Here is a 21,120-nt window from a genome sequence, read left to right as displayed (position 1 = left end):
GAGAGCACCCCATGCCATAAGAGTCCAATATTCACATAGGGCTCAGCACTGTAACTCACTCACTCATCCTTCAAACATGGTTTTGGCATACTTGCAGCTTTGCTGGAGCTGCTGCTTCCCTGTGAGGCACCAGATAAGTCACCTGGGTCTCTCCCTGCTTTCTCAGTGCCAGCTTTTCATCATGATTTCTGGGAGTGGGTGCATTTAACATCTGTTTCCCACAAACACTAGTAAATGTGCCTTTGAAAATTGCCTGCTATTAAGACTTCTGTGAGTAAAAGTCTATCGTTTGTTGTTGGCAGGGAGCGAACAAGCAGTTTCAAGGTGGCTGAAACCATTACAATATAAAACATACAATGAATATTCATAGACCTTTTATTTTGCATTAATCCCTCACATTTAATGTCCTTCCTCTGTCACTGTAAACCTACATCTCTAGATGAAGGACTGGGATGGCTTCCCCTTGGAAACCTGGAGAGTACAAACATCTTGTGCCAATCCACCTGTCTCTGCTGGGAAGTGCTGGAGGCATGAGCCGAGCAGGGGCTGAGCTGCCCTACTTCACAATGCTGGGTACAAGGGCTGCTCCCAGTCAGTACAGCTTTTCCACCAGTGTTAAAGTTCACAGGGTGCTGTGGGACTGCCTGGGAGATGGCTGCAGCAGGTTCAGCAGGTCCGAAGAGAGGGAACATCTAGGACAAGGGACAGTGCCTCACAGCAGAGAGCCCCTGTTTGTCAGTCAGACCCCAGTGCCCACGCTGACCTTTGTATCTCTTGCTGTGGTGTGCAGGGAAGCTTCATCCTGTGCTTTGCAAGCGTGATTGAGAGACAGTTTCTTTGGTTGCCCTGTCCTGTGATGCCACTTTCTTGGGATAGATGCTGCCAAGAGAAGATGGTTCTAACTTTAAAGCAGAGATGACACTGTGCTATATAAACCTATCATTAAGAAAATAACCAGAATGATAGGATTCCTGCTCCTACTGTGTGTGCATATAATTACATTCCTACGAGCCCTCAGAGGTCTGCGTGGGAGAGGAGTTTTATTTTTTTATCCATCATAAGTCACAATATTTTAAAGAAATTACAGCACCTCAGAGAAGAAGACTTTAAATGCTTCAGTAGGAACCAGCAGAAGGGATGAAAGACTGCATTTAGTGCCAAGAAGCAGCAATGATCCACCTGACTCTGTTGCCTTAAAGGAGAGGAAGTCCCTGCCAAACAGATTCTCTTTGGTTAATAGCTACGATTTTGTCATTAGGGAGAATTGCACAAAGTGCAAACCCACCATGCCTAATTGTGACTCCAGCAAGCTGATGCCTTTAATTACAGTCTCTGGGGAAGCACAGTGGGAGCAGGAGCAACAGCTGAGGCTAAGCCTCATCCTTGGGCTGGCCAGCTGTGGCTGGCACATCAACTCTCCTTGCTGAGCATTGGCTTCTCTTCACATTCACATTGCAGCCCATCAAAGAGCCGGCTTTGATAAAGGAAAAGCAGCTAAACATGTGCCTCCTGCTGGCATCAGGCTGCAAGAAAGGCAGCTGGAGCTCCAGAGCAAAGAGGGATGGGACAGAGAGGGGTTGAAACAGACAACAGGCAGCAAGTGAAACGAGAAATTAATAGAGCAGGATGAAGAAGCAAGGCCTGTCTTTGTGAGAAATCCAGCTTGTTGACTAGAAGAAGGGCCACCAGATGAACCCCTTAAAACTGTTGTATGTCACAAGGACTTCTAGCTTCTGCCAGTCTCCTGTGCTCAATACATTTGCAGGGTTGAGATACACTTAAACACATGCCAGCCCCATGATCTATGGCTGGATCATGACTTCTGATCCAGAAGTCATGTCCTGCTGGATATCTGTGTCAGGTCAGTGCTTTCACAGTGAAAGGTGAGGAGAAACATCTCTGTGGAAGCTGGATCAGAATAATTTCATTCCCTTGCAGTGGCTTCAGAAAAAAGGTGAAACACTTTTTGATTTAGAGCTGGACCTTGGCACAAGCTGTCAGCCCCATGCGTTACCCTGTAACTATTGCTCCTATATAAATAACTGTTTGTTCTGGAATCTCATAGCACATGTGCAGCAGAATCGTTGCTATGACACAACTACATTACTTCATGTAAATCCAATTAGATCCCAAAGTGCGCTGTGTAACTGTAATCGGCCCCTGTGGAGCAGCCAAGAGGGGACCTGCACAAGGCCGTGCAACTGGATACTAAATTAGAGTCAATCTACCTCCTCTTTAGTTGCATTAAAATGCTAATGTCACTGTAACGTGGGCCCATTTACCAGCTATGACTGCCTTGCCTTGCAACACTGAATGATTGAGCCTGTTGCACTGCCTCAGAGCATTTAATTCCTCGGTACAGTTGAGTGAGCAAAGCCCTTAGGGGCATCTTATACCTGCAAACAGTAACCTGATTGGCTTTGATAACACTAAAAGCATATGAGGCTTGTGACAGTGTTTAAATGAATCGGAGCTGCCTCCAAAACTACCCTAAGTTTCCTACACAAGCAGAGCAGCTGGGTCTCATCTCATCCTGACTGCTGTTAACAAGAGCACATTTCTGCCACCAAAAGTCTGTGTGTGTAAGAGCACATCAGTCTCACACGGGAGGACAAGGGGGGCTGGACTGAACCCCTCTAAATTTTCAAATAAATAACACCAACTTTGCAACATAGTTACTAATACAACTCTTACCCTCTGTTTTATATTTGCAACTTTGCACAATGTGTGCATAGAATACATGAGATCATATGGAGGTAAAATCTCCCACACGTGCACAGACTTTCAGAATGGAAATTCAGAAGTCCCAGAGCAGAACCAATTCTAAATGCTGTAATGTTTTGAAAAGTGCTAGATTACGTGTTTGAAGTGCCAGCATGGCTTCAGGGCACAGACCACTCCATTTCAGCTGGTGCAAATGTGCACACTGCACTGTTCAAAACATGAACTGCTTGCTCACTTTGGCCCCTTCCCAAGGAAAGTTCCATAGGTAATCACATCTGGCTCTTCCGTACAGCTTCTCACACACAGGAACCAGCTGCCTCAGAAAAGAAGATCCGGCATACAGAACCAAAACATCTGATAGCCTGCAATTCTTTTGAGTTCTGTTCTTTCAAAAAAAGCCCTCAGATAGCTCACAGGTGGATTTTCCCTTGTATTAACTGTGCAGTACAATGGAACCATATGGTACCGATTGCCTGCCTTTCTAAACAGATGACCTGGAGATTATATACACTGATAATATAACAACATTAGTTTTGTTTATTAGATGAGAAAACCAGGGCTAAAAGGGTAATGGATGTGCTAAACCTCCTGACCCCCAATATAGCTCTCTGCTCATTAGTCCATACTGAGACCAGTCCCAAACCCATGAAAAAGATGATCACTTCTTGCTGACAAGCAGCACTCTTTGTCAGGCATCTTCTGTCCCAGAAATCTGTCATTTAGCAAACCCAAAGGGAGGCAGCTAACTTTGGCCTCCTCTTTCTGAAAGTGTTTCCCTTCCAGATGGAATCAATGTCACCCTCCTGACTGGATCATGGAGCTGCAACACAGGCCAAGTGACATTATCCACTGTCATGTCAGGTACTGTCACGTGTTGGAGCACTCCATGCACTTGCACAGCATTGCAGACACTGAGGGGATTTAACACAAAGTCCAAATGCCTGCCACGTTTTCCCTGAGCCTGCCACATCTACCTTTACAACTGGCTCCTCAGAGCTCTTTTCTGTTCTCCTTTCCTATAGCCCTGCTTTGTTTGCAGCAAGTGCCTCAGCAGTTTGTGGCATTTGTGATGGTTTTGAGAGATGCAGGAATAAATCTCAGGAACACTGGACAGTTGCTGTGGCAACCTTGTCCTCCTCAGACCATGATTTTCAATATTTTCAGAATTTTCCCAATACTTGCAGGCTTCAGGGAAATAAGGCAGAGGAGAAAAAATATTTTAAAGTAAGGACGGTACCAAAAGGGATTATTATAAGCCACAGGGCTTATTTTGTCCTACCAGAAAGATGATGATGTTGATGTCCTTAGCAGGAAAAAGAGGCCATGACTGTCTGAGCAGAGGCAGAGGCAAGGGGCCATGGGCAAGGGAATTTGAAATCTCTGCTTGTATCATCTGTTTTAACGCAGAACGGAGTTGCAGATCAATAGGTTACCTTTTTTTTGTTGAGTTTATTCTCAGTGTTTTCTTATAAGGTAGAGGTGTGGAAAAACTAACCCACTATTTAGGATCATCTGATTGGGCAAGTAATAACTTTAATTCCTTTATAAAAAGAAATCCCAAACAGAACTTTGAATGCATTAACTATTATACAAAAAAACCCAACCAACCAACAAAACCAAAAAAACAAAACCACAACAACAACAACAAAAAAGACCCAAACAAACCTCTCCACCAAACCAAAATGAGACAGAGGCCCCCCAAACCCCAGAAAACTAGCAAATTCTCTGTTCAAGGTAACAGCTTACTCAGATATAAAAACAAAACAGTCACTTTAGTCGGGTTGAGTCAGTCTAGGAAAGCAAAGATTAGGAAAAAGAGCCTGTAAGAAAAGCAGCTCTTAAATGAGAAATCTCAATAATAGTAAATAATCCAGAAAATAATATTTCTGGAAATCTGAGAAGTGACATTATTTATCTGCTTCTGGTCATCTGTTAAATGCTTTTAATGAGAAGAATAATAATGCATCCCAAAGTGTTATGGATTTTAAACACAAGAGGATATTGTAGGAAATACATGCATAGGTGTGATATGTGCAGGAAAACTTGAATGCAGCAAAAGACATGAGAAATGGCCTAGGAAGGAGAGGCAGACCTGAAGTCTAAGTTACCCTGCTTATAGTCAAACTGATACATATCTCATAAATATTTCATGTGTAAATTTAAACTGAGTTTCACTGTAATCAGCATCTTTAACTTACTCTAGCACATAAAATTGCAGCTAATGTGGTTTGAAAGGTAAATGTGACTGATCTAAACCACACCTGTCCCAATTAAGGTATGAACACCCAACCACTCAACATCTTTTACTACACATATTTTTGATTTCAGATTAAGAGAGTGAACCATGGCCACAGCCCACGAGAGGGCTTCAGATATTCTGTAGGAAAATAAATGAGAGTTAATAAATCCCATAATCTTGGCATACATGTTTCTAAATGTTCTCTCCTCCTCCATAAGACACATAATCTAAGTGCTCCAGCAACCATCAGGTTCCAGGCACACAAAAGACCCCAAGCACAATTCATATATAGATGACAGGAGTACAGGGACCAAGTGAGATATGAGCCAACACTCAAAGGCTGGCTCCCAGCTGCTTTTGCTTTCCCAATGGATAACAGACACTGCATCAGTACACACAATGTCATACTTGTGAGTTTGCTGCTCTCTTAACACCTCATTTTTCTCTTCATCTGAACGTATTTTGAAAGCATGCAGTTCACTGTCCCCTTCTCCTTTCTCTTTTGTCCTTACTCATGGCATGGTAAACATGAAAGACAGCATGGCTGGTTATTGTTAATGCATTTGAAAGTGCAGACCTTTAAAAGGGGGTTATTTTGGAACATGCCACGGTTTTCCTTGTTATTTGCACAGGCAGCTAATGATCATCCTAATAGCTTCTCTCTCTGAAGTCGTAATAAGCTTACAAATGAACCCATTCAGCACATATTAAAAAGCAAGGGATGCTCCTTTGATTACAGCCTTTATGGAAATCTCCGAATATTTGTTTTGTTGCTGCACAGCCGCAATTAGGACATGCTGCTGGGAGCCGGCTCAGCTGCCAGAACAGTGGGGTTTGGAGACACCTCCAGTGCCATAGCAACACAGCCACCTATCCCAGCATCAGACACAGGGAGCCTGGCAGCCCTTCAGCCCAGGCAAGCGGCTTCAGCTCTTGCAGAAATTAAGAAATAAGAGGTGAATGAAACCGAATGAAACTGCCTGCGCTGGCAGCTGCAGTTCTGAGACAGCACGGACAGCCCCGCGGGCAGCTCTCACCAAGGGTCCTGCTGCACCCACCTCAGCCCTGCCACGGGCACAGTGTGGGGCACACAGCCCTGAGACATGGCTGCACACCCCACCCTGCAGTCTGGAGCTGTCACACTGCAGGAAAAATGGGCAACAAGGGCAACATAGGCTGGCGACACCTGAGGAGGCAGGGGCTTTACATTGCTGAGGTGCCAGTATGGGGGAACTCGCGTCCATCGCCCCTATAACATTTTCCCCTCCATGATCTCATCCTTCCACATGTGGGAGGGGGACCAAATAACCTTATGGAAATCTCCTTACCACTTAACTGCTCAGAGGTTGATCTAAATCCCACTTATATTGCTGACAGACTTAAACTTCTCCAAGAGGGGGCAAGGGAAGGGGAATTGAAGGATGTAAAAACCTGCAAAATTGGGGTTCTAGTTTTCATTAAGATTTTATCAAGCATTCCACAACAACTAAAAGTTAGAAGACCGTACCTTTTTTCCCCTAAAGGAAACACTATGAACAATTTACCCTCTTTCTCAAAATATCCCTATTCCCTGAGCACAGTGCATATGTAAAAGTCTTAAGTGGAGAGACTTGGGGAGTAAGTTATTTTTGCAAACAGAATCAGCAGCTTGCATGCTGATGACATGGATCCAGAGGCTTTCAGACAACCTCAGTGGGGTGACTTTCACCCACAAAAAGCATAACATCTCCTCTCACAAAGCTGGGACTCTAAACAAACTGCTTCTACTTTTCCTGAAAGCCAAGACCTTTGTATGGAACAGATATTTTCTAAATCTCCAGGAGACTGGCTGAGGTTAAAGCAGGTCAAACCATGTAATACAGATATCTTTGTGTTGATACTACCCACGGTGCCTATTAGGAAGGCCACAATTGTAAGAAACCTTTTCTCGTCAAGGATATTTAATACAGTGCCAGAGAGTCTCCCCAGGCACTCTTTGTTTTAAGGTTTGTGAGCTTTGGGGGGAAAGGATCGAGTCTCTGATTGTGAAGTAGGTTTTTAGCTCTATTGTAACCTAAATAACACATGAGAGCAGCACTGGAAACTTCCCTGCCAGCATGGTTTGCAAGAGCCCTGGGTATTGCCTGGGGCAAAGCCTGGAACATAAAAACTAAACCTAAACTAAAACTAAACCCATGCATAAGAACTGGCATGCACTCACAGGGCATCCTAAGGACTCTGTCAAAACTGAAGCAGCAAATGTAACTATGGAAATACTCTGGTTGCTTTACTCAGCCTTCACTTCTATTTTACCAACTGGAAGTCAGGACTTAGAAACTAAAGACATGAAACCTTTTCTAATTCAAATCAGAAGGGCTGGAACAATTACAAATGTGTCAGTGAATGATGAAGGCACAAGCTGATCCCATGGCCTTAAATCAGAACAAAAACAATTTGTAGATGGACTGATGAGTACCTTCCTCTTCCCACCCAAAAGAAGCACAAACACACTCTGACCCAACTGGGCAATTCTGATTTTGAAAGTCTAGGCAACCTTCTTAGGGAGAACAACACCAGATCTCTTATGAGGAACAGGACTCCACAGGCTAACTTCCACATCAGTCAGGACTGGGCTGAATTCTGAATGCAAAATCACACCCGGTTTCAGTGGCTGGAGCTCACTATACCCACACTTTGCTATGTCTCTTTTCTATGCCTCTTTTCTTGATCAGCATGCAATTTGAAAGAAATGCTGCATTTCAGCTAAAACCCCCATATTTTAAAAGTACCAAAATGAGGTTTGCAGAGCAAAGAGCCAAAGCAGCCTAGATTAAGGCTGAGAAAACACAGGAAACAACAGGATGTTCAAACTATTCTGAGCACAGAGAGACAAGCCTTTGGGGACAATCTAGGCAGGCTGCAGAGTTGCTCTGCATTAAGGACAAGAAAAGTTGTCTCAAGAAACACAGCATTTAACAGCTTCTTCTCCCATCCCTGCAGTCAGCACAGGGAGAAGAATCTTTCTGAAAACTTTGTGGACTCATGCCATGTAAATATATTTGACAATAAATTTCATGACAAATTTCATTACAAGATTTGTGGTTACCATTCCTCATGTCTGATGCACAAACCACCTTGCATCAGAACATTAATACCATTTAAGCCTTAGATTGCTTTCCACATTAGTCTGAAAGCCCTTTATGAAGCTGTGTCCTTTATAAAGCTGATGTGGCTTTGCTCCAGGATACCCAGCAAGTGTCCTGGACAGCTTCTGTGGTCTCCTGTCTAGTGCTCAAACCACTTTTATATTCCAGTTCTGCTTACATCTCTCACAGAATCTCACAGACATTAGCAAGTCATTTCAAGCTGGTGTTCCTCATCCTCCCCCACCCCCTGTATTTAGTATAATTAACAACAACACTTATCTGTCACCCATGGGGTTTCAGAGATTTAGTTTGGTATCCTGTGAGAGTGCCAAGCTGCCTCTACTGAAAACAGGAAAAAATGTACCCAGAAGACAATATTCAAAATATTGTCATTTTTAGATGAAAACAAGTATTTTGAGCAACTGCTAGTATTTTTTAAAACTGTTCAAGTACAAAAACCCCATGTGGGGTCCTTCATATGGACCACAAAATGTCAGATGGTTTGTACTCCACGTTCCTCTCAACAATGTGCTTAAAACTGTAGAAATATACATTTAGAGCTGATGTCTCCAAAAATGCTCTCCTACAGCCCTCAAACAGACAATCCCTTTAAGTTTCCTCTACAGGTCATACCAGGAAATTTCTCACTGGGACAACCCCAAGTCAATGATCTTCTGACGAATACATAGCAAGCTTTGTATCTTAAAAGTGGACACTGTCCACAATACAGCTGAGGTCCCACACCAACCAGCACCACCAGGGCCCCCAGACAGTGAGAGGTCACATCACAGGGGTTGAGCATCCTGGTTACAATCTGCAGAGTCACTGCCAACTCAGTGCACTTTGAAACACCATGTTCAGCACCACAGGCACACAACACCCTCCCTGCTGTTCCCCATTGACAACGGTGGGAACCAGCTCTTCCAGGGGGCCAGTAGAGATGGGAGTCTTCAGGGCATTTGGGATCAAGGATCAGTGTCCTGGAAGCCCCAGTTGCTAATAAGGCATGGGGACATTTTTGGAAAATGTAGTCCCTTCAGAAGTACCTCAGGAACTAAATTTTTCCAGTCAGCACAGTGTCAATCAGGAATTTGAAGCAGGCATTTCCAATAGTCTCATATTCATAGCAAAAAAGCTGCAGTGAAAAACTTCCCCCAGTAAGGAATCAGCTACTTGCATGGCTTGGAAAAACAGATTTGTTCTTACATCTTTTGGATGAAGCACATTAATCTGAACACAGGATGCATTCACGTAAATCAGCCTTCCAGTATTTCTGTTTATTTGCACGAGCCTCCTCCAGCTCTGAGCCCATTCTTAACCTCCATCCTTTCAAGCTGTGCACTCAGGTGCTCTAGAGGTGAGTGCAGTGTGACTCTGATGAGATGGAAGATGAAGTACCAGAGATGCACAGAGAAATACGAGAGGCAGGAGATAGTGCTTAGGGATCTATCATTTTGATAGGCTGAGCTCCTTTTCTGAGCCTGCACACTCCCTATGGGCCAGGGGAAAGCAGGTGATGATGCTGGCCCACTGTGGAAAACCCTGCAGAATAGCTTTGACACCGTTTGTCCTTCACCAGTTTTGCTGTTTAAATGCTGCAACTCATTGGAGCTGAGCACTCCCCATCAGCAGAGCCAAGTTCTCCCCTTTCAGCCCCTTGAACCCCAAAGAGTGAGTGCACAGAGAGGTGCAACCTTTCCCCAAAGTTTTGCAGCAGCTGAAATAAGCATGGGCACACCTTGCCCTGACTGACTGGATTGTCCCCCCTCCTCTCCTCAAAGCAGAGGTTTGTCTGTATTTCTCTTCCTAATCCATTCCACTGCTTCAAATTTTGAGAGGCTCTATTTTACCTTTTATTTCCTAAGTTTCCCTCTCTTCTGCAATGCATGGTGTTGACACTGTTAGCCATGCATCATTACCATATCTCAATACCGTATTAATCTTTTTTGTCATCTGATTTTTGCATAGGAGTTGTCATTTAGAAAATCTGACTTTGCTCAGAAGTATCCAAACAAATCTGTGAGTCAAAAAGAATGAGAGAACAAAAGTAAGTGCCAAGTAAGCTTCCATTTAAGCACTTTATGTATCCTGTATGAAATACCAGCTCCTAAAATTCATTTTGTTGGTGAGATGACATCTCATATAATATGCTATCTTTCCATTATGCCAGGGTCACACTGCTCAGGTGTCTCAGCTAATACTATCTTCAGCTTTCCCTGCTATCCTGGGAAGATTACAAATAAATTAGGTGACTCCAAAGTATTTTGGAGTAAAAGCCAGGATATTTTTCTGATAAAAAATTATAGTCAGAGGTAACTACAGTCTATCAGTACCAACCCAGGGAATTCATTTCTGTAAATCAATGAAATACTGCTAAATCTATACCAAACACCCAGAATAATGACTTTGTCACTACTTAAACTTTGCTTTTGGCTCAGTGAATCTGAAATTAGTCCTTTCAACTGTACCATTATTTGGTCCAGAGATTTAAAAAAAAAATTAATTCTAGGATGGGATATTCCTGTAATGTCAGATCTCATTCAGCCACTTAATAAAAAAAATATTACACCGATGGGTATGGTATAAGCTACTAACCTACAAAGTAAACTGATTTTAATTAAGGCACAGATGTGCAAGGTTTTGGCTGGAGACTTTAAATCTCTGCTTCAAGAGGTATGGTACATTTATATGAGTCATAGGCAAGACAGGGAGGAATTTACTTTACACATTCATTTTTTTAAGATTGAAAATGCAGGATTTAGTTCACGAAGGCAGATTTAAGTTACCACCTGTGGTTACTACCCCAGCTTTGCTTAGAGACCTGCATTTTCCAGCCTAGCTGTAGTGACTCATATAAACAAGGGAATTCGCCTGGGGCAAAGGGTGCTTAACCTCAATGGGTTTGACAATATCTCCAGTCAGACTGTGTTTCAGTTTCCCAACCACACAAGCAGACCACGGCCTCATCAGGGAAGCAGCTTCTGCTCCAAGCAAGGACACATTTTTCTAGCTGAAATAAAATGATATGTCATGACTCTGTTGCCTTTACAGCATCAGTTTCTTTCCTACTGTACCTAAAGGCTTAGTGAGCAATTTAATAGAAACTTTATAATGTGAGTGCTTTTCTCCTTTTTAAAGACGATGTATCTATCCTTTTTGTTAAAAGATCTAAATGGAGGTACACTAGAAAAAAAATTATTCTTTCCCAAAAACTGGAGTAAGCCATATTGTAGTAGGGATATTGCCACTTTAACTGTGCAGCTAAGAGTTTAATTAGCAACCCTGCATAACATAGCATATGGTTTCTTAGCATCTGTCCACTTCATACAATGTACAAGAGCTCCTAAATCAATACATTTACTCCAGACTCTGAAGAAAAATCCCATCAGCCTTTTACCAAAGCCTTTTTGCTCCACTGTTTTAAATACAGGCACTTTAGGCTTTACATGGCCACTAAAAAAAGTCCATGTAGGTCTGATCTGTGAACACATTACTTTACATATTAAAGAAAGTGGCATTAATTACCAAGCTGAACAGATTCTGTGACCACCACAAAGTGAAACAGGCTCTTATAACAACACAATTGGAAAAATAGATTGAAACATTAAGAAAATACACCAAAAATAGCTAAAATCAAAATCTACTAACCTTTCCCCAGCTCATCCTCCAGGTAAACATGAGTGGAGACCAACTTCCCACTCAGCCCCAGAAGTCAGGTGCTTTGTCTGAGCCCCAGATGAGCCCCAGGTGTGAGTGGGATCCTCAGCCAGCACTCACAATGGGCACTTTCTGCAACAGGGCAAATGTGGCACCTGGGCCAAGCACAGATGTGCTTATGCTTGGAACTGCCTCAGATATATTTTATGTATCAAAAGTGAGAAAGCCACCAACCTGGAAGGCTGGGCTAATGCTGCTTTATGACTTTTCTCTTAAGAACACACTGCACCCATTAACGCCTATGACATGTTTCCTTAGAGCATTAAGCTCTACTGAAACCCAAGTGACCTTGTAAAGAGTGAACAAAGAAACTTCCAAAACATGTTCAGGATGCCTTACACTGGCATCTATCCAATGTACCTTTTACAGGGCACCATCCTGCAGGAAGGCAGCCACTGGCATTTTTATTGGTTAACTGAGAAATGTAGTGTCTGTAGCTCAGAAGGAGAGAAATATGTACATACTTTTGTGTTTATTTTTAGTATTATGCAATACACCAGGGAAGGATGGGATATTTTTTGTCAAGGACACACCACAACTTATCCTTTCTCTTCTCAAAGCTCTAATGTTATTTTCCAAATCAGTTGATAGCATATCCAGTCAATCTAGTGATAGGAACTTCTTCCTAGATGCTCCAGCCAGCAAGTACCTGGGAGTTACAGGTTGTAGGTGATAAGATTGCAACTATACAGCATTCAAGTGGCACTGCACTGGCAACTCCAGAACTATATAAAAGATTGTATGGAAAAAAATGCATTTTTTGCCTAGTACATTACCTGAGAACACCACGTTTGTCCATGGCAAAGGAAATGGACTGCAGAGGAGCGCACCCTACCCTAATGAGTGTGACACCACCCAAGGCAGGCCCAGGGCTCTCAGGGAGGGTTACAGGTTTCCAAGTCAGTTCTGAAAAGACAGTTTCCATGAGGACACTGACCTGCTGGGCAGAGATTAGCAGCAGGGAAGTGCCGTCATTCACAACAGCAGGGTAATGAGACAACCTCTACATTTTGCAGCCTCAATTTTTCAGCAACACTTTGGTTTTCAAAATACCAAAGGTACTGGGTGCGAGGAGAAGGTGTTTACAGCTTCAAACAATAGCACAGTGATAGGAGCTTTACAGACCTTGGATATTGCATGACCTACTCAAGCACTCAGGCCCTGAGCTCTTTGTCACAAGGTCTCTGTTCAGAACAAAGCCAAGTCCTTTCAGCTCCACTTAAGTGCCTCTACTAGCCTTCATTAAAAGGATAGTAAAAGGGGCAACAAATGGTTTGCTAATGAAGACTGATTCTGAGGTGCACTATGAATAGAGGAGAGGTAGCATAATTACATTAGTAAAGGTAACTGGGGTCATTGCCAGATTGTTGTTTGCTCTTTAATTTAAGCAAAAATAGTGTAAGGTGGCCATAATTGGAGAGAGAGAGAAAAAAAAAGACAGGAGAAACTGTTCTGCTTTTGGATGAGTCTGACTGCATGATTATAGGATGTTGGTTATGTCTAAGAGGGAGCTACTGAATATTTAACCTTAGAAATGGAAGCCTGGTTGTCTCTTGTCCTGTTAACATCCACACATATCTTCCATTAGCTCTAATTAGGGCTAACAGGGTGTTCACTAAGTATCTCCATAATTAATGCTAATAGTAGTTACAGGCAAACGTTGATAGAAGATGAAATGCCAAGGTTCTTCTCCACGGTTAAATGCTCAGCAGCCTGTCTGTCTCTCATTTCCATTTCCTCCTGTAACAGCTCTTTAATCAATCCCACGGATCCCAGACAGCCTTACACACCCAGTCTTGCAACAAGAGACACATGCAGCCATAAGTAACAGCACATGCTGTTATTTATACAAAATATAAACACAGACACACAATACCTGACACATATTAGACTGGTTCATGTCCCTGTGCTCACCACCCTACAGATATTCCAGCAACATACTAACAGCACAGACTGACACATCTCTTTTTCCTTCAAGATGCCCAGGCTTCACAGGGAAGTAATATTATTTCTATCATATATTAAGAAAAGTAATTTCTAATTAACAAACCAAAGAGCAAGCAGATCATAGAAGCACCTCAATTACCCTTATTAATGTCATTATGCCACCTTCAGTTGATAGACTATGCTATATTCCCAAATCAGACCTTATTAACAAACCATTACATTTATGAATGAGAACAGAACAATTATCAGCCCTAATCAGAACAGCTATAATCATGCACCTTCTATTGTGCTTCTGGGTCAAGCCCTGAGCAGTAGTTCATAGAAAAAGTGTTAGCAGACTGCTTCCAGCCAGGGACCATTTGCTAGCAAAGTCTCACTCTCTGCTCTCCTATCCCATCATAAGTGGAGAATAGTCATCAAACGTGCAATTCTGTGGCTGAGTAGATTTATAAACTGCCTTTAGTTGGGAATGTATTTATAAAGTCTCAGGGAACCAGGGGAGTACTCTATTGCAGATACTATTTGTAGGAACCTTAGGATGTTGAAGTCTTTGCCAGAGATGTCTCAAAGAGGCAAAAAGCATCAGAAGAGGAGTGATGGGACAGCCTGTGCAGGCAGCCAGGAAGAGAGGAAGAACCAGGACAACATCCCACTGGAGCTGGCTGTTGGAGCCAGACAAGGAGCTGTGCTTGTGGAAAATGTGACTCAGGCATCTGAACCCTCCCTGTGCCCCAGTGCTGGGTGACACTGTCCCCCTGCACTTTGGGGCAGCTCCAGAAAAAAAACACATGCAGACATGAGTCCCACAGAAAGGAATAGGTGCTCTCTATAGGGTGAGGAAATAAATCAATTTGTATATTTATCAACTCACCTATACTGGCCCCATGTTACATTAAAGAGGAGATGGCTCTCACAACTCATCTTAAATCAGAAATGGAAATGTTTTGGCTTTGCTATGTGAAAACAAACTTTTTTTGCCTGCTTTGTTTTCTGCCCTGGGGAATTAGTGACTTAAGCAGGATGCTGAGGACTCAGGGGTATTTATTTTCCATCATGTTTAGGAAGGGTTTTCTTCTACTAGGCATGCAGGCTTATTAATGCAGCTTCACTGCATTTAATGTACTTTTATTTAAAGTACTAGACTTTAAATAAATAATTTTCCCCTCCATTTTTCTTCATAGGTTTGTGGGGGGAGCATGGGGAAGTTACTGCTGAGGAAAGCAGGGGATGTGAAGCACAGAAGGCACTATCTGAGCTCTCTGCAATGGGGTCAGAGCCAACCACCTTTCTGATGCATCCCCCTTTGCCACAACTTTCACAACACTTCTAACAAGGGGAGGATCTCCCACAATCTCCAGGACAGGTCCTACTCTGTCACCCTCACACTGCTCTTTTTGTGACACTCAGTCCCTGTACCACATCCCTCCTCTTCTGGTTCCACATTTCACCCACTCTCCGCTGACAACACGTCCATGACTTGCATTGAAGCACCCACTTCACTGCTGGATCCTCAGACTAAGAAACTTTGTGAAAGAGGAAAGTGTCAGTAGGGTAAAAACCTTCCCATTTTCTTGGCCAGATCTGACTTACCAGAGATACTTTGCTGTATCCACACAACTTTTCTCAGAAAAGGAACATAGAATATTCTTTACCAGAGCTATAGGACCAGCAAATAGTTTAGCTATAGGCAATCTGACCAAATACAGAATGTTTCTTCCCAAATAATGAGTTGCTTTCAATATATTTTGAATATTCATGATATGCATTACGATATGCAATCACCCAAAACAGAGGAAATATATTTAACAGTAGCAGAACCAAGAATGGCCAGAGCTCTGTATTACCTGTTACAACACTGGTCCCTTTTCCAGCCTGCTCATACTCTTGGCATGTAGAAATGCACAGTGAAAAAGAAAATGTAGTCAGTAAAAGTAACACTTGTAAAATTGTATTTTAAAATCAGAATGTTGTAAAGCAGCAGCTACAAAATGAGCTGGAATCCTAAGCAATGACTTGTCTAGACATTTTTATAAGAGTTGCAGTGAATAACGTGTAAGTGTTCAAGGAAATCTGAGTTGATTTAAACATCTGACTACTCTGTGTTTTAACTGGATGGCTGGTGCTGCTTTATCATCTTGCCAGCAGGATGAGAAGGATATTAAAATAGGAGGGTTTCAAGAACAGTGAGAGGATAGTTCATCTCATCTTCATTATTACTTAGTGAGAATGTTCTCTAATTGTGTTGGATATCCAGTTAATTTTATCCAGGTCTCTGCAAAGCACAAACCCATGTTGGCATACAGGTAGCACAAAGAGATGAATCATGTCTGAAGGAATGTGCTCTCTCTGGATTTTTCTGTCTTTTTTCTCAGCACAAACAGAAACCATTGAAAAAGGTTTGAACTGAATATATTCTGTAAGACAGCTTAGCCAGAAGGTGAAAACACAATCTCTAAGATGCATTTTCTAATTTGAAATCTTTGTATTTTTGCATTCTGATGCCTACTCACTTTCACCTATCATTCTGCATGATGGAATATCATGGACTTCCTGAGAGCATGTTGCATCTTCCAGACGAAGCCTAAGTCTGAGCTGAGAATTTCTTTCTGGTTTGGAAGAGACATTTACTGCTTGAATTTGTTTTAAAACTCAAACCCAGGAATTTTGTGATATTTTTGTGAATCTAGGATGGAACTTTTAATCAAAACAAGATGGACTCTTTGAACTAGCCAGAGGTATGGTCAATGGGGCAGGAATGTGGGAGACAGAAGATTCAGGTTGACATTGTTGGTCTTCCCCATTCTCACCAGGGAACACAAGCAACCAGGCTATTGAGCTAAAATTAGATGAAAAACACACCTTTTCTGCACAACCCTAACTTACAGAAGTTGCAATGTACTACACAGATTAAAGTTCCTTATCTTTCAAGTCTTGTACTGTCCTTGCTCAAAAGGCCACTTGGAATTCCACTGTGTACAAGTTAGGAAGCATTTGGGGAATTTAGGATGAACAATAGTAACACAGTGAATAGTATGTAAAAGAACTAACTAGTTAGATCTTAGCATCTTATACAGACCACTCTGCCCAGACATTGAGAGTTATTCTCCAACTCCAGTGCACTGACAAATCCATGCTATGAGAGGAAGAAACAAAACCAGCTGCAGACCTACTGATATACCAGAAAAAGCAGAACATCTCTCCAGGGGCATGGAGCCCAAGTATCCCCTCAGAACTTCACACCAGCGTAACAGTGTAATTTTTTGCTCTACCAGATCTGCCTGTCTCTGGCAAAGCCCAGTGTCTGTGCACCCCTTTGCTGTCCCACTGCAGTGGGGTCTCAGTGCTGGGGCTCTCCTCCCACTGCCCAGCCTCAGGTCCCTTTGCAGAGAAAAGGCACATGACAGCCTGCAGCCCTGGCTGTCTTAAGGACCAAAAGTAACCACTGAAGTCATCTACATCCAGGAGCCACAAAGATATATTTATTTTCTTCCTCTCTCTAAAATAAAATAAACCCCAATTATAATCATCCTAACCATAACACTTCAGTTTGCAAACACTCTCAAAGCTGCAGTAGGCAATAAATCAGACATGTCACTTCCAGCAATTCATCTCTGGAGTTGGTTGCTACATGGCTATAATATATAAAGAGGCTTTTTCCTGGTGATCCTCAGAGCCAAGATTCTTTTTGTTGGCTCTTCTTTAAACAAACACTCCTGTAAATTGCAGTTGAATTTAAATTTATCATTCAATCCTAATTATTTTCCTCTAATCAGTGGTTTGAGGGTGACTTTGGTTCTGTTAGGCTGATACATTGTCATACTCATTAAAAAAATTAATTCAGTTAAGCCAACTCCAAATGTATGCACATGATATCTCTGCTGCAAACTCATCATTGCCACACAAGTCACACTGAAGGCAACCAAGACCTTTTGTTTTCAGGAAAATTGTCTCAAAAGAACAACAATAAAAATCAATAAGAGACAAAAGAAACTTCTGCAATGTCATGAAAGACCAGCAAAATGCACTGAGGCTCTGTCAAAACACAGCTGTAACATCCCATCCCTTCCACATCACTCAGAAGGATACAAGAGAATTTTCAATAAAGTAACAGAACATGCAGGTTTATACATCTTTGATGTCCCACAGCTGGAGGGAAAGACAGCAGTTTACTAATCCTGTACCATTTCCCTTTCATTAGCTTAAGTTTTCAGTTTTGGATGGTGCTAAATTTAGAAGGAGAGGTTAATTGTTTAACCTTAGAAAAATAATTATGCTTCTTTTGGCGCTGCCTTAAAAAAAAAAAATCATCTTTTTAGTTGCCCAAAGGATTTAAAGCTCAATGCAACAGTGAACTCTTTAGTGGAGACTGTACCTGATTCACTAAACAAAAAATCTGAGACTAGACTACAAGTTTTTATAGATTTTGGACCTGCCTGCCTATGCTGTGGGAAAAAAACCTCCCAACACTTATTTAAAACAAAACTTGAAAACAGGTTTGGGTTTTTTTATTTCTGTTTTGTTTTGGGGGTTTTATTTTAAATCCAGTGTTTCAATACTGCACATGTACAATTTAATTTCTATTCCAGTTACTACTGTCATTTGGCTGGAAGAAGAGGTGGTGTGCCATACCTAAGTCTGGTTTGGAACTTTCAAACAATTTTTCAATCAGAATTTCTTGCAGTTCTGTTACTATTTGTCCTCCTATATTTTGTGATCTATGGGTTTTGTTTTTTCCCCAGTAGAGGTAGTTGAGTAGTCATAATTCCTTACACTCTCAACAAAACTGGTGTTCAGCCCAGCCTTGTCAGTCACACAGATCTGTGTACAGAGGTAAGAATTTCAACCTCCATTCTGGTCACTGTTTTTTTCAAATTAATTGATACTAATATGGTTCCCAAAAATGTTAATCCACTCTCCACTTCAGCAGGAACCAGAGTGAACATTCACTCCTCCCATTTCAATTTTCCAGATATTACACAGGCCTTTCATATATTTTTCTCTAGTTCTAAAAACAGAAATCAGGGAGGAGAAAGGGGCGTGGCTTCCATTTTAAACAGAAATATTTATATGGTGTAAAGTGCTTAATCCAACAGGTTGTTAGGATATTAATACTAAAATTTGATTAGGAGATGGAATTTTGTTGATACCCCTGGCTAGCATATACTTGGTTTACCTAAGTAAATAATCTGGTAAAACACATAAGAAATTTATTTATGAAGATGGGAGGAAGAGAGCAAGAAACAATTCATATGACAAAACCCCTGTACCAAAGTATAGAAATTTATAGGTCTAAAAGGTCTAACTTCACCTTCAGTAGAGAGAAAAGGGTTTCTCATTTCTACTTACAATAGATACTAGCCTTCTGTGAATAGCTATTTACTAACAATCAGTGGCTTTGTGTGCATATTTGCATACATATATATGTATGTATGTGTATATATATATATTTATACACACACACGCAGAGCCAAGACAAAGCACATTCACCTTCAGCCCAGCTTTTCAACAATTGCCTCACAAGGAACCTCAGTGAGCCCCATCTCTCATCCTCTGACACCCTTCATACATGTGTAAATAGAAACACAAAGTGTGGACTGCAACCTCAGAACAATGCGCTTGTGTCGTCAATCATTTGCACTCATTATGCAGAGATGCAAATTCCTTCATAAATAAGATTTTCTAAAGACCTAGGAAAAACTGCTCCACATTTCCTGACCTTCTACTGTTTGTCTTGAAACCCTTCAGGTTTTCAGACTTCTAACAGTTTTGTTTCTAATATTACTTCAAAGTTTGGTGCTATCCTCCTTCAGTGATGAAGATGAGTCAAACTTTCATGTGACTTTGCTCAGGTGTTCATCTCCCTGCCACACACACTTCATTACACTAATTTGTTTTCACATATTAAAGCTGAATGTACATATTCATAGATCAGGTAGTATTCCTGTCATGAAAATTGACTGTACCTTGAGCAAGAAGACCCTGATCCATTATTTGACATCTTTCATGCTCTCTCAGTCTAAAGGTTAATTACCACTACTGACACAGTTCCTAAGCGCTGTTTGAAATAGCACAATGCTCTACAGATGTATACAGCAAAACTCATTGCAATATGAAATACCCCAAATTTAAACTAGCTGAGCTTAAAAATTATTTTTGACTACTCTCAGTAAGTGAAGTTTATAGACATTTACCTATGTGCTGTACAACAGGGCATCCTCCTATATATCAATAAGCTTTCATGTGCTCAGCAAAGGAGAGAGGAGGCTTTTGCCCTACAGTCATTATAGTCCCCTCTGAACACAAGAATAATGCATGACTTGGCCAGTCACTGTCACCAAGCAGTGATGTGTATGAACTGCAAAGGGCATTTTCATGTTTAAGATGAAATAATTTATTTTTAAATATTCAGCAGTCAGGGCCTTCTTCGTATTATGCTCACAGGGTCTCAAGTCACAGGCTGTGATTCCACGTTGCCAGGGAGGCTACTTGTCAGCATCTGTAGTGTGAGCAACAGCAGGAGGCTCAGAACGAGCATGTGAAATAAAGTGCACACGCCAGAGACAGCACAGTGGCTGCTTTGCTAAGTGGCACCAAGCGCTTCACCCTGCGGGAGCCCTCAGATCTCTGCGCCGAGCAGCTGGGCTGCACTTTCCTCCTATCAATAATAATGATAAATAATAATAACAGCAGCAAAGTAAAAGGAAGCTCTGAGCTTACAGACTGCATCAGGTGGACTTTGTGCTCCTGCTTCCCAGTGCACAGGGATTACTTTGCCCACCTCTCCCCCCAGGACCTCTGCTTTCGCAGGGCTGGCTGGGGGGCTGAGATGTAGGACTGCCCTGTATCCAGGCAACAGGCAACTCTGAGGCTCTGCAAACCTCTGCAATGCACAACAGGAGAAGCTGGGACAGGTACCTCCCCAGACTTCATGGAGTGTGGGATAGAAGGAGCTTTTCCAGTTTCAAAGAATAAAGGCAGAGAGGAAAACAAGTTGCCAAACTACTTTCTGTCAATGAAAGCATGTTCCAAGGTCTCCCTGGGGCTGCCTGGTCTCCCTAGGGCTGCCTGCTTTCCCAGCACTGCTCACTGGGAAGATATAAAACTTACTGTGACCTTCTCCTTTATTTCTCAGTATGTTCTCACCTAGGTACACCTCTTCCTACTGCAGGAATGTTCCTGATTTACTAGCCACCTTATTGGCAGCAGTCTCAATTCCTGAGGCCATGTTTTGACCCTACCAGTATCATGATTAATGGACATGCACCCACATTACCAGGCTTCAGAGATGGTTTGTGGGAGGAAAAGATCAGCTGAGAACAGATGATTCATCAATCCTTATATTCACAAGAAGTTCTTCACCAGTAAAGG

At 42.0% G+C, this 21,120-nt stretch overlaps 1 protein-coding gene across 5 annotated transcripts in view; it reads right to left on the bottom strand.

The window, feature by feature from the left end:
- Positions 1-21,120, bottom strand: part of TSPAN18 (tetraspanin 18) — a 121,025-nt gene that overhangs the window by 27,346 nt on the left and 72,559 nt on the right. The window lies entirely within an intron of this gene.

Source organism: Molothrus aeneus, chromosome 6, assembly GCF_037042795.1.
Source record: "Molothrus aeneus isolate 106 chromosome 6, BPBGC_Maene_1.0, whole genome shotgun sequence".
NCBI classification, from domain to species: domain Eukaryota; kingdom Metazoa; phylum Chordata; class Aves; order Passeriformes; family Icteridae; genus Molothrus; species Molothrus aeneus.
Note: the sequence above shows the minus strand (reverse complement) of the source record. Positions and strands in the feature narration are given on the sequence as shown.